A 12275-nucleotide genomic window follows, 5' to 3' on the forward strand; every position below is an offset into this window, starting at 1 on the left:
TTCAAAGCGTCGTCCACGTACCTCGCCTCCTTGATCATCATTCGCCCGCTAACGAATTTTCCAAGGACTTCTTCGGGCGACATTTTGGTGTACCTGGGATTCTCACGAATATTATTCACCAAATGAGGATCAAGAACGGTAAAGGACCTAAGCATCAGTCGGACGACGTCGTGGTCCGTCCATCGCATGCTTCCGTAGCTCCTTATTTTGTTGATAAGGGTCTTGAGCCGGTTGTATGTTTGAGTTGGCTCCTCGCCCCTTATCATCGCGAACCGTCCAAGCTCGCCCTCCACCAACTCCATTTTGGTGAGCAAGGTGATGTCGTTCCCCTCATGAGAAATCTTGAGGGTGTCCCAGATCTGCTTGGCGTTATCCAAGCCGCTCACTTTGTGATATTCATCCCTGCACAATGAAGCTAGAAGAACAGTAGTAGCTTGTGCATTCTTATGAATTTGCTCATTAATGAACATGGGACTATCCGAACTATCAAAGTGCATTCCACTCTCTACAATCTCCCATATACTAGGATGGAGAGAGAATAGGTGACTACGCATTTTGTGGCTCCAAAATCCGTAGTCCTCTCCATCAAAATGAGGAGGTTTACCAAGTGGAATAGATAATAAATGAGCATTTGCACTTTGAGGAATACGAGAGTAGTCAAAAGAAAAGTTCGAATTGACCGGTTTCCTTCTCTCGTAGTCGTTGTGGTCGTCGTCCTTTTGGGAGGAAGTAGACTCATCGCTGTCGTCGTAGTAGACGATCTCCTTGATGCGCCTCGTCTTCTTCTTCTTCCCTTCCTTCCGTCTATGGCCCGAGCCGGAGTCGGTAGGCTTGTCGTCCTTCGACTCGTTGACGAAGGATTCCTTCTCTTTATCGTTGATCACGATACCCTTCCCCTTAGGATCCATCTCTTCGGGCGGTTAGTCCCTCTGTGAAGAGAACGACTCTGATACCAATTGAGAGCACCTAGAGGGGGAGTGAATAGGTGATCCTGTAACACTTAAAACTTAGGCCACAAAAACTTGGTTAAGTGTTAGCACAATAACCGCCAAGTGGCTAGAGAGGAATCTTCAACAAAACACAATAACCAACAAGATCAATCACAGAGATGGCACGGTGGTTATCCCGTGGTTCGGCCAAGACCAACGCTTGCCTACTCCACGTTGTGGCGTCCCAACGGACGAGGGTTGCAATCAACCCCTCTCAAGCGGTCCAAAGACCCACTTGAATACCACAGTGTTTTGCTTGCTTTTTCTCAATCCCGTTTGCGAGGAATCTCCACAACTTGGAGCCTCTCGCCCTTACACTTGAAATTCACAAAGAACACGGAGCAAGGGAGGGATTAGCAACGCACACAAGACACAAGAATCAGAGTGTCAATACGCACACAAGTCGCAACAAGAGCTCGCAACACAACTCAATGAGTTCACAACTCCACTAGAGCTCTATATGCTATCACAATGAAACGAATGCGCAAAATCGATGTCTTGGTGCTTAGGAATGTTGTAGGAATGCTTGTTGTTGTCCTCCATGCGCCTAGGGGTCCCTTTTATAGCCCCAAGGCAGCTAGGAGCCGTTGAGAGCAATCTTGGAAGGCTAATCTTGCCTTCTGTCGATTGGCGCGCCGGACATGTCCGGTGCCCGATTTCTTTCCATAACTGGCGCAGTCGATCGTTGGCAGCCAGAGAGCCGTTGGCACACCGGACATGTCCGGTGCACACCGAACAGTCCGGTGCCTTCTTCTAGCCGTTGGCTCGGCCACGTGTCCCGCACAGATTGCGTGGCCGACCGTTGGCCCGGCCGACCGTTGGCTCACCGGACAGTCCGGTGTACACCGGACAGTCCGGTGAATTATAGCCGTACACCACCGTCGAAGTCCCGAGAGCAGCCACTTTGCCCAAGCCCGCCTGGCACACCGGACACTGTCCGGTGCACCACCGGACAGTCCGGTGCACCCAGACTGGGCAGACTTTGGCTGCTCGAGCCATCTCTTCTCCAACTCGATTTTTTCTGTTTCCAGCACTTAGACACAATACATTAGTCCATAAAACAATGTACTAAGTCTGAGAAACATACCTTTATCCTTGATTTGTACTTTGTCCACCATCTTACAATTAGGCACCTGTGTTGGGCACTAAATCACCAAAATACTTAGAAATGGCCCAAGGGCACATTTCCCTTTCACTAATGGATTCAAAGTCGAAAAAGCTGATCCTACTCTATTCACTAAAACTCATGACAATGATTTATTTGTATGCCAAATTTATGTTGATGACATTATATTTGGGTCTACTAACGAATCTACATGTGAGGAATTTAGTAGGATCATGACAAAGAAATTCGAGATGTCGATGATGGGGGAGTTGAAGTACTTCTTAGGATTTCAAGTGAAGCAACTCCAAGAGGGCACCTTCATTAGCCAAACAAAGTATATTCAAGACATTCTGAACAAGTTTGGGATGAAGGATGCCAAGCCCATCAAGACACCCATGGGAACCAATGGGCATCTCGACCTCGACACGGGAGGTAAATCCGTAGATCAAAAGGTATACCGGTCGATGATAGGTTCTTTACTCTATTTATGTGCTTCACGACCGGATATAATGCTTTCCGTATGCATGTGTGCAAGATTCCAAGCCGACCCTAAGGAAGCTCACCTTACGGCCGTAAAACGAATCTTGAGATATTTGGCTTATACTCCTAAGTTTGGGCTTTGGTACCCTCGGGGATCCACATTTGACTTAATTGGTTATTCCGATGCCGATTGGGCGGGGTGTAAAATTAATAGAAAGAGCACATCGGGGACTTGCCAGTTCTTGGGAAGATCCTTGGTGTCTTGGGCTTCAAAGAAGCAAAATTCCGTAGCTCTTTCTACCATCGAAGCCGAGTACATTGCCGCAGGCCACTGTTGCGCGCAACTACTTTGGATGAGGCAAACCCTTAGGGACTATGGTTACAAATTAACCAAAGTTCCTCTTCTATGTGATAATGAGAGTGCAATCCGCATGGCGGATAATCCCATTGAGCATAGCCGCACTAAACACATAGCCATTCGGTATCATTTCCTAAGGGATCACCAACAAAAGGGAGATATCGAGATTGCATATATTAACACTAAGGAACAATTAGCCGATATCTTTACCAAGCCACTAGATGAACAAACTTCTAACAAACTTAGGCATGAACTAAATATTCTTGATTCTAGGAATTTCTTTTGATGTCTTGCACACATAGCTCACTAATATACCTTTGATCATGTCTCTTTTATATGCTATGACTAATGTGTTTTCAAGTGAATTTCAAACCAAGTCATAGGTATATTGAAAGGGAATTGGAGTCTTCGGCGAAGACAAAGGCTTCCACTCCACTTCATAGCTCATCCTTCTCCGTCGCTCCGAGCAACTCTCCGTCTTTGGTATAATCTTCACTCATGTTTTATTTGCCAAAGGGGAGAAAGTAGTTAGGAAAGGGCTTATATTTCACTCAAAGTATCCGTTTTTGGCGATTCATGCCAAAGGGGAGAAAGTATTAGCCCAAAGCAAAAGTACCGCACCACCACCTAATTTTAAAACTAATGATTTTTAAATTGGTATCTTATTGTGTTCAAAAGGGGGAGAAAGTAGTATTTTCAAAATTGATATCTTAAAACCCTCTTGAACACTAAGAGGACGATTTCATTAAGGGGGAGTTTTGTTTAGTCAAAGGAAAAGCAAAACAGGGGGAGAAAATTTCAAATCTTGAAAATGCTTCGCAAAATCTTATTCATTTACCTTTGACTATTTGCAAAAGGACTTTTAAAAGGATTTACAAAAAGAATTTGCAAAAACAAAACATGTGGTGCAAGCGTGGTCCAAAATGTTGAAATTAAAGAAACAATCCATGCATATCTTATGAAAAAATTATATTGGCTCAATTCTAAGTAACCTTTGCACTTACATTATGCAAACTAGTTCAATTATGAACTTCTATACTTGCTTTGGTTTGTGTTGGCATCAATCACCAAAAAGGGAGAGATTGATAGGGAATTAGGCTTACACCTTTTTCCTAATTGATTTTGGTGGTTGAATTGCCCAACACAAATAATTGGACTAACTAATTTGCTCTAGTCTATAAGTTCTACAGGTGCCAAAGGTTCACAATAAGCCAATAAAAAGACCAAGAAAAAGGTTCAAACAAGAGATCAAGGGACAACCGAAGTGCTCCCTGGTCTGGCGCACCGGACTGTCCGGTGTGCCACAGGACAGTGTCCGGTGCACCACCGGACAGTGTCCGGTGTACCAGGGGACTCCAAGCTGAACTCCTCACCTTCGGGAATTCTCAGAGGTGCTTCGCTATAATTCACCGGACTGTCCGGTGCACCACCGGACAGTGTCCGGTGCCCCAAGGGAGAGCAACTCTGAACTCGCCAGCTTCAGGAATCTGCTCCGCTATAATTCACCGGACTGTCCGGTGAGTCACTGTAATATCCCAAAAAAATGTTGACCCAAAAGTTGATCTTCGGTGAGTGGATATGGGAAAAAGGGTTGTGGGCCGTTTGATGCTGCATCAGAAGTCATCTGAGGCGTCACTTCTTTTCTCCCACAAAATAAACCCTAGGTGGCCACCCTCTTCCCCTTCTTGGCCGCCACCCCTCCCCTTTCTTGGCTGCCTCACTTTTCCCCCTTGGCTGGTCGCCCCCTCTCCCCCCATTGCAGCAGCCCTCCAATACTTCTTCCTCCCTAGATCTCCCCCCCACGCAACAAGGATCGAGAAGAGGAGGAACAAGATGGATTGAAGAGGAAGAGAGGATCAAGGAGATGTGCTACCCCTATCTCTTGCAGATTTTTCTTAGGGAAAACCCTAGGTAAGGATGGGATCCTTGTTTCTCCCTATAATTATGTGCTTTTGGAGGTTGTGGATCATGTGGATTGAAGGATTAGAGGTTGGATTAGGTGTGGGGTTAGGTTTTGATTTCGAATTTAATTTCTGCAGAATGGCAGATTCGACAGTTTCTGTTCATACCAGTTTTCCGTGATCTTAGTGGCCTCAAAAAAATAAAAAGTATATATATGAGTCGTATATAATTTGTAGATCTTTCCGTGGCCGTGAAGAACACCTCAATCGGACGTCAGAACAAAAAGTTATGACAGTTTGATTATAGCAGTTTTTCAGTCTCATAATTCTATGCAGAATCTGTTCTCCTAAGAGTTAGGCAATTTTATCAACAGAATTAAACTGTGGGTTGGTAAAACAAGTTGTAGATAATTTCATAAGCTTTCCAGATTGTTAAAGAGTGCATTTATATGATTTGTGAAACTCCAGTTATGTTTGTTTTACTGTGGCTGTTCCTGTTTGCCTGACAAAAATGAGTGGGTCTGTTCACTGGTGGGTTTCATCTAGTACATGGCCGAATTGGCTCTTCCAACTATGGAGACTTTTGTAGAGGGATAAAAGTTCTTACTTCCAGCAGCATTTCATAATTTTTGGTTTAGTAGTTTGGGAGATCAAATTTTAAATTTAACCATACTGCTGTCTAAAATAGATTCAGTCAGTTATCTTGTTAGATGTTTTAGAACTTGTAGATGGCAGAATTTAATTATCCATTGAATACTGAAGTTGTAGAGTATTTTGTGTAGATACTCCTAGAGTATTTGTTTGATATCACTGCTGTTTTAATTTTAAAGATACAAAATTAACAAACAGCGCTGCTGCTGTATGGCATGTGGTTCAGGGTGGGAGTCTTTCCACTGGGTCTTGGTTTCAAGTGTAGGAGTGTTTTGTTGATTGATGGCAAATGTTTGTGAAATATTTGTACTAAGTTTTATGCCCGCTAGCAGGTGGCTACACTCCAGATCATGTCTAGTACATTTCTTCTTCTTCGATGAAGGCAAGTGAATGTAGCGGTGGTTGCTTCCGTTCTGACCTGTTATTTCTATTGCCTACACTCTAATATTCAGAAGTATTGGATTCTTTCATAATTGGACTCTATGGTGATGCTTTACTTGCTTGCATTATACTGATGCTCAATCATATATTGATGATGATTATGATTCGAGTATGATTCATGAGATTAATTCACACCCCTGAAGGTAAATGAAGTATTATTTGAGGTTGGTATTGTATCTGAAGGTAAATGAAGTATTATTTGAGGTTGGTATTGTATCTGAAGGTAAATGAAGTATTATTTGAGGTTGGTATTGTATCTGAAGGTAAATAAAGTATTATTTGAGGTTTGTATTGTATCTGAAGGAAGTGAAGGTTATTGATAAATGCAGCATGCCATATACATTGCATGACTCATTTGCATCTGAAGTTTTGTCGTGACCTATGGTCCGACCGTACCGGTACAATTTAGCATCGTACGTTGCCCGAGGAGGGGTACGATGCGGCTTCATACCCTTAGAGGTATGAAGGCAGAGGACATATGCATTGCATTCATTGAAGTGATATTTGCAGATGATGTGGTTTTATACTCTCAGAGGTATGAAGATAGAGTACCTACACATTGCATTCCTATGCATATATTGAAGTGATATTTGCAGGTATTGTTGACGCAGGGAAGTGTTATAGAACCTATTGTGGTTGTTCGAGGAAATGAGATGGTATTGGTTATAGTGGGACTACTGAGTTCCATATCTACAAGTATTTCTGATTTTAATTGTGACTCTTTTAAAATGTTGATGAATTCAATTTGTGGTTTAAATATCTCGTCAAAATTATTCGCTTGCTGAGATGTTTCATCTCACTCTTGCATTACTCAATGCAGGTGCTTGTTGCTCATCAAGGGAAGTGGGAAGTAGCAGCACATCCACCTTCACTTTTATAATAACGCTGCTTAGGCGCAGTCATGATTTAATTAGAAGCTTCTTGTCAAAGGATGTTTGTTTCTAACTAGTTGTGCGCACTGGATAATTTAGCTCATGCCGTTATGGTTGTCTTCCCATTGCTAGCAGACTATTAATGTCTATTATGTTTTCTTATCATGATATCTATTTATACTTTGTTGCTTCCCCGTTTATGCCATTTTCAAAGGAGATGCTGTCGAAATTTTATATACGAATGTTAGATGTGTAGTTTAGTAGCATTCTGGGGTGTTTGTGGATCCCGGGGTGTTACAGTTGGTATCAAAGCATAGGCTTTAGATTCTTGGCAATTTGAAGATAAATTTGACACACTTGCACATATAGGAAGGGTATGGGTACAAATATCTTTGATATATATTAATGTCTTTGAAGTGCAGATGACAATAATTTCACCCCTCCCTATTGCTTTATGGTGATGTGGTAAGTTGTTTATGACCTAATGCCTGGTATAATTTATCTCTAAATCTTTATATTGTTTTATTAATGCGTTTGATATCGCTAGTCTTTTGTGAGATTGACATTGTTATTATGCTTGTGATATATAAGTATGCATATGTTGTTTTCACCATGTTTTTCATGGTTGAGTTTTATTACAATAATATTGTTATATATGCTTGATTGATGATGTATCTAAGAGGAGTGTGAATTGTGTGTTTTGGGTTACAAGGCAACCATCAATTTGAATTTTAGTTGTGGAGCGGTTGGTGGATAGTTCCAACTATCTTTGCAAAGAATGATTGTTTATGACGAGAAACTGGTTCTGAAAGAAATGAATATTGGTACTTTATATGGATTTTTGGGGGAAGTCTTTTCATAGCCATAATGGCTTACATGTCTCTCTCCTATTGTGTGTTTTAGTTTCCACAAAGCCTAGATGTGGTTTAAAGTGGTTGCCTGTTAGTCATACTAATTGTAGAATAAATCTTTGATTCTCTTGATCCATTGATTATGTATTAAAACATTGAGGATCTGATGGTTCCCTTTCCGATGCATGCTTGTGGAGCCATTTTTAGACCACCTATCTATTGGTTTGAAGGAAGTCATTGCCTAGCCTAGAGTTGGTTGGGTGTGGCTAGTCACCTACTCCTAGATGATGTGGTTTTTACATCAGCTTAATATGTTTGTCAAATGTGTGAAGGATTAGGGGTTATTATTGACCTTGTATGTCTGGTACTTTGAGTGCATCGTATGATAGAATGAAATGTAAGTTTCTGAACTACAGTAGATGCAGACTTATGTTATGTGTAGGTTAACCTCACTAGTTTAGATATTTTTCCCTAGTTGAGTTGCTGGATGGAGTATAGTGACATTGGTTAACCAAGTATTGTGTTGTTGTGCTGTCAGTGCTCTTTGTGGAGCTTTTGGCATTTCTTCGATGAAATGTGCCGCGCAGAATGTTATTGGCTTCTTGTTGGCTTTATTGATCCATTAGTTCTATAGATTTTCTCCCTTTTGTGGGGTGCAAAGAATGTTAGATTACATGATTATCTTTTCATGATGGAAAGAATAAGATTTAGGAAGATTAGGAGTTTTGTTTCAATAGAACTACTTGTTTCGTGGTGCTTTGAGGTGAGGGGTTTGATCTTCTTATACATTCGTCGGGTGGGGATGTTTCACCATTTAATTAAAATTAATTGTTGAAGCTGGTAAGGGTTGTGCTTAGTGCATATTACCCCTTCATAAAAGAGTGTTGTCTTAAGACATTGATGTTGATGTATAGTTGCATCCAAATTCGATGGTGTGAAATTGTAGTGTTGATTGCATCTATGACTTGCTTTGAGCTTCATTGCATGTTGTTTCATGCTTGATGTCAGGTCGTGTAGTTTCCTTAAACAATTAGTCCAAGGTAGAGGTTCTTGTGTTAATTAAGACCAATAATGGACCCATGTTTTGAATGGTGGTGCTATATGGGGTACCTTGGATGTTTTGGTTGGAGTGGTTGAATTCGAGGACGAATTCTTTTTAAGGGGGGTAGAGTGTAATATCCCAAAAAAATGTTGACCCAAAAGTTGATCTTCGGTGAGTGGATATGGGAAAAAGGGTTGTGGGTCGTTTGATGCTGCATCAGAAGTCATCTGAGGCGTCACTTCTTTTCTCCCACAAAATAAACCCTAGGTGGCCACCCTCTTCCCCTTCTGGGCCGCCACCCCCTCCCCTTTCTTGGCTGCCTCACTTTTCCCCCTTGGCTAGTCGCCCCCTCTCCCCCATTGCAGCAGCCCTCCAATACTTCTTCCTCCCTAGATCTCCCCCCCCCACGCAACAAGGATCGAGAAGAGGAGGAACAAGATGGATTGAAGAGGAAGAGAGGATCAAGGAGATGTGGTACCCCCATCTCTTGCAGATTTTTCTTAGGGAAAACCCTAGGTAAGGATGGGATCCTTGTTTCTCCCTATAATTATGTGCTTTTGGAGGTTGTGGATCATGTGGATTGAAGGATTAGAGGTTGGATTAGGTGTGGGGTTAGGTTTTGATTTCGAATTTAATTTCTGCAGAATGGTAGATTCGACAGTTTCTATTCATACCAGTTTTCCGTGATCTTAGTGGCCTCAAAAAAATAAAAAGTCTATATATGAGTCGTAGATAATTTGTAGATCTTTCCGTGGCCGCGAAGAACACCTCAATCGGACGTCAGAACAGAAAGTCATGACAGTTTGATTATAGCAGTTTTTCAGTCTCATAATTCTGTGCAGAATCTGTTCTCTTAAGAGTTAGGCAATTTTATCAACAGAATTAAACTGTGGGTTGGTAAAAGAAGTTGTAGATAATTTCATAAGCTTTCCAGATTGTTAAAGAGTGCATTCATATGATTTGTGAAACTCCAGTTATGTTTGTTTTACTGTGGCTGTTCCTGTTTGCCTGACAAAAATGAGTGGGTCTGTTCACTGGTGGGTTTCATCTAGTAAATGGCCGAATTGGCTCTTCCAACTATGGAGACTTTTGTAGAGGGATAAAAGTTCTTACTTCCAGCAGAATTTCATAATTTTTGGTTCAGTAGTTTGGGAGATATCGAATTTTAAAGTTAACCATACTACTCTAAAACAGATTCAGTCAGTTATCTTGTCAGATGTTTTAGAACTTGTAGATGGCAGAATTTAATTATCCATTGAATACTGAAGTTGTAGAGTATTTTGTGTAGATACTCCTAGAGTATTTGTTTGATATCACTGCTGTTTTAATTTTAAAGATACAAAATTAACAAACAGCGCTGCTGCTGCTGTATGGCATGTGGTTCAGGGTGGGAGTCTTTCCACTGGGTCTTGGTTTCAAGTGTAGGAGTGTTTTGTTGATTGATGGCAAATGTTTGTGAAATATTTGTACTAAGTTTTATGCCCGCTAGCAGGTGGCTACACTCCAGATCATGTCTAGTACATTTCTTCTTCTTCGATGAAGGCAAGTGAATGTAGCGGTGGTTGCTTCCGTTCTGACCTGTTATTTCTATTGCCTACACTCTAATATTCAGAAGTATTGGATTCTTTCATAATTGGACTCTATGGTGATGCTTTACTTGCTTGCATTATACTGATGCTCAATCATATATTGATGATGATTATGATTCGAGTATGATTCATGAGATTAATTCACACCCCTGAAGGTAAATGAAGTATTATTTGAGGTTGGTATTGTATCTGAAGGTAAATGAAGTATTATTTGAGGTTGGTATTGTATCTGAAGGTAAATAAAGTATTATTTGAGGTTTGTATTGTATCTGAAGGAAGTGAAGGTTATTGATAAATGCAGCATGCCATATACATTGCATGACTCATTTGCATCTGAAGTTTTGTCGTGACCTATGGTCCGACCGTACCGGTACAATTTAGCATCGTACGTTGCCCGAGAAGGGGTACGATGCGGCTTCATACCCTTAGAGGTATGAAGGCAGAGGACATATGCATTGCATTCATTGAAGTGATATTTGCAGATGATGTGGTTTTATACTCTCAGAGGTATGAAGATAGAGTACCTACACATTGCATTCCTATGCATACATTGAAGTGATATTTGCAGGTATTGTTGACGCAGGGAAGTGTTATAGAACCTATTGTGGTTGTTCGAGGAAATGAGATGGTATTGGTTATAGTGGGACTACTGAGTTCCATATCTACAAGTATTTCTGATTTTAATTGTGACTCTTTTAAAATGTTGATGAATTCAATTTGTGGTTTAAATATCTCGTCAAAATTATTCGCTTGCTGAGATGTTTCATCTCACTCTTGCATTACTCAATGCAGGTGCTTGTTGCTCATCAAGGGAAGTGGGAAGTAGCAGCACATCCACCTTCACTCTTATAATAACGCTGCTTAGGCGCAGTCATGATTTAATTAGAAGCTTCTTGTCAAAGGATGTTTGTTTCTAACTAGTTGTGCGCACTGGATAATTTAGCTCATGCCGTTATGGTTGTCTTCCCATTGCTAGCAGACTATTAATGTCTATTATGTTTTCTTATCATGATATCTATTTATACTTTGTTGCTTCCCCGTTTATGCCATTTTCAAAGGAGATGCTGTCGAAATTTTATATACGAATGTTAGATGTGTAGTTTAGTAGCATTCTGGGGTGTTTGTGGATCCCGGGGTGTTACAGTCACCGGACAGTGTCCGGTGTGACAGCGGAGCAACGACTACTTCGCGCGCAACGGTCGACTGCAACACATTAAATGCGCGCCTGCGCTCGCAGAGGAGCAGAGCACGCGTGGGTGGCACAACGGACAGCCTACAGGGCCTGTCCGGTGCACCACCGGACAGCCAGGCGGGCCCACAAGACAGAGCTCCAACGGTCGAACCCCAACGGTCTGCTGACGTGGCTGGCGCACCGGACAGTATCCGGTGGCGCATCGGACTGTTCGGTGCGCCATGCGACTACAGCCTTCCAACGACCACTTTGTGGTGGTTGGGGCTATAAATACCCCAACCACCCCACATTCAATGGTATCCAAGTTTTCCACCTTCTAACTACTTACAAGAGCGCCAGCATTCAATACAAGACACACCAAAGAGATCAAATCCTCTCCCAACTCCACACAAAGCTTTAGTGATTAGAGAGAGTGATTTGTCGTGTTCGTTTGAGCTCTTGCGCTTGGATTGCTTCTTTCTCTCATTCTTTCTTGCGATCATCTCATTTGTAATCGAGGGAAGAGACACCAATTATGTGGTGGTCCTTACGGGAACTTTGTATTCCGATTGATTGAGAAGAGAAGCTCACTCGGTCTCAGTGACCGTTTGAGAGAGGGAAAAGGGTTGAAAGAGACCTGGTCTTTGTGACCACCTCAACGGGGAGTAGGTTTGCAAGAACCGAACCTCGGTAAAACAAATCATCGTGTCTCACTCTTTATTCGCTCACGATTTGTTTTGCGCCCTCTCTCTCGGACTCGTTTCTATTTCTAACGCTAACCCGGCTTGTAGTTGTGATTAAGTTTGTAAATTTCAGATTCGCCCT

The sequence above is a fragment of the Zea mays genome, chromosome 5, assembly GCF_902167145.1.
Source record: "Zea mays cultivar B73 chromosome 5, Zm-B73-REFERENCE-NAM-5.0, whole genome shotgun sequence".
NCBI lineage: Eukaryota > Viridiplantae > Streptophyta > Magnoliopsida > Poales > Poaceae > Zea > Zea mays.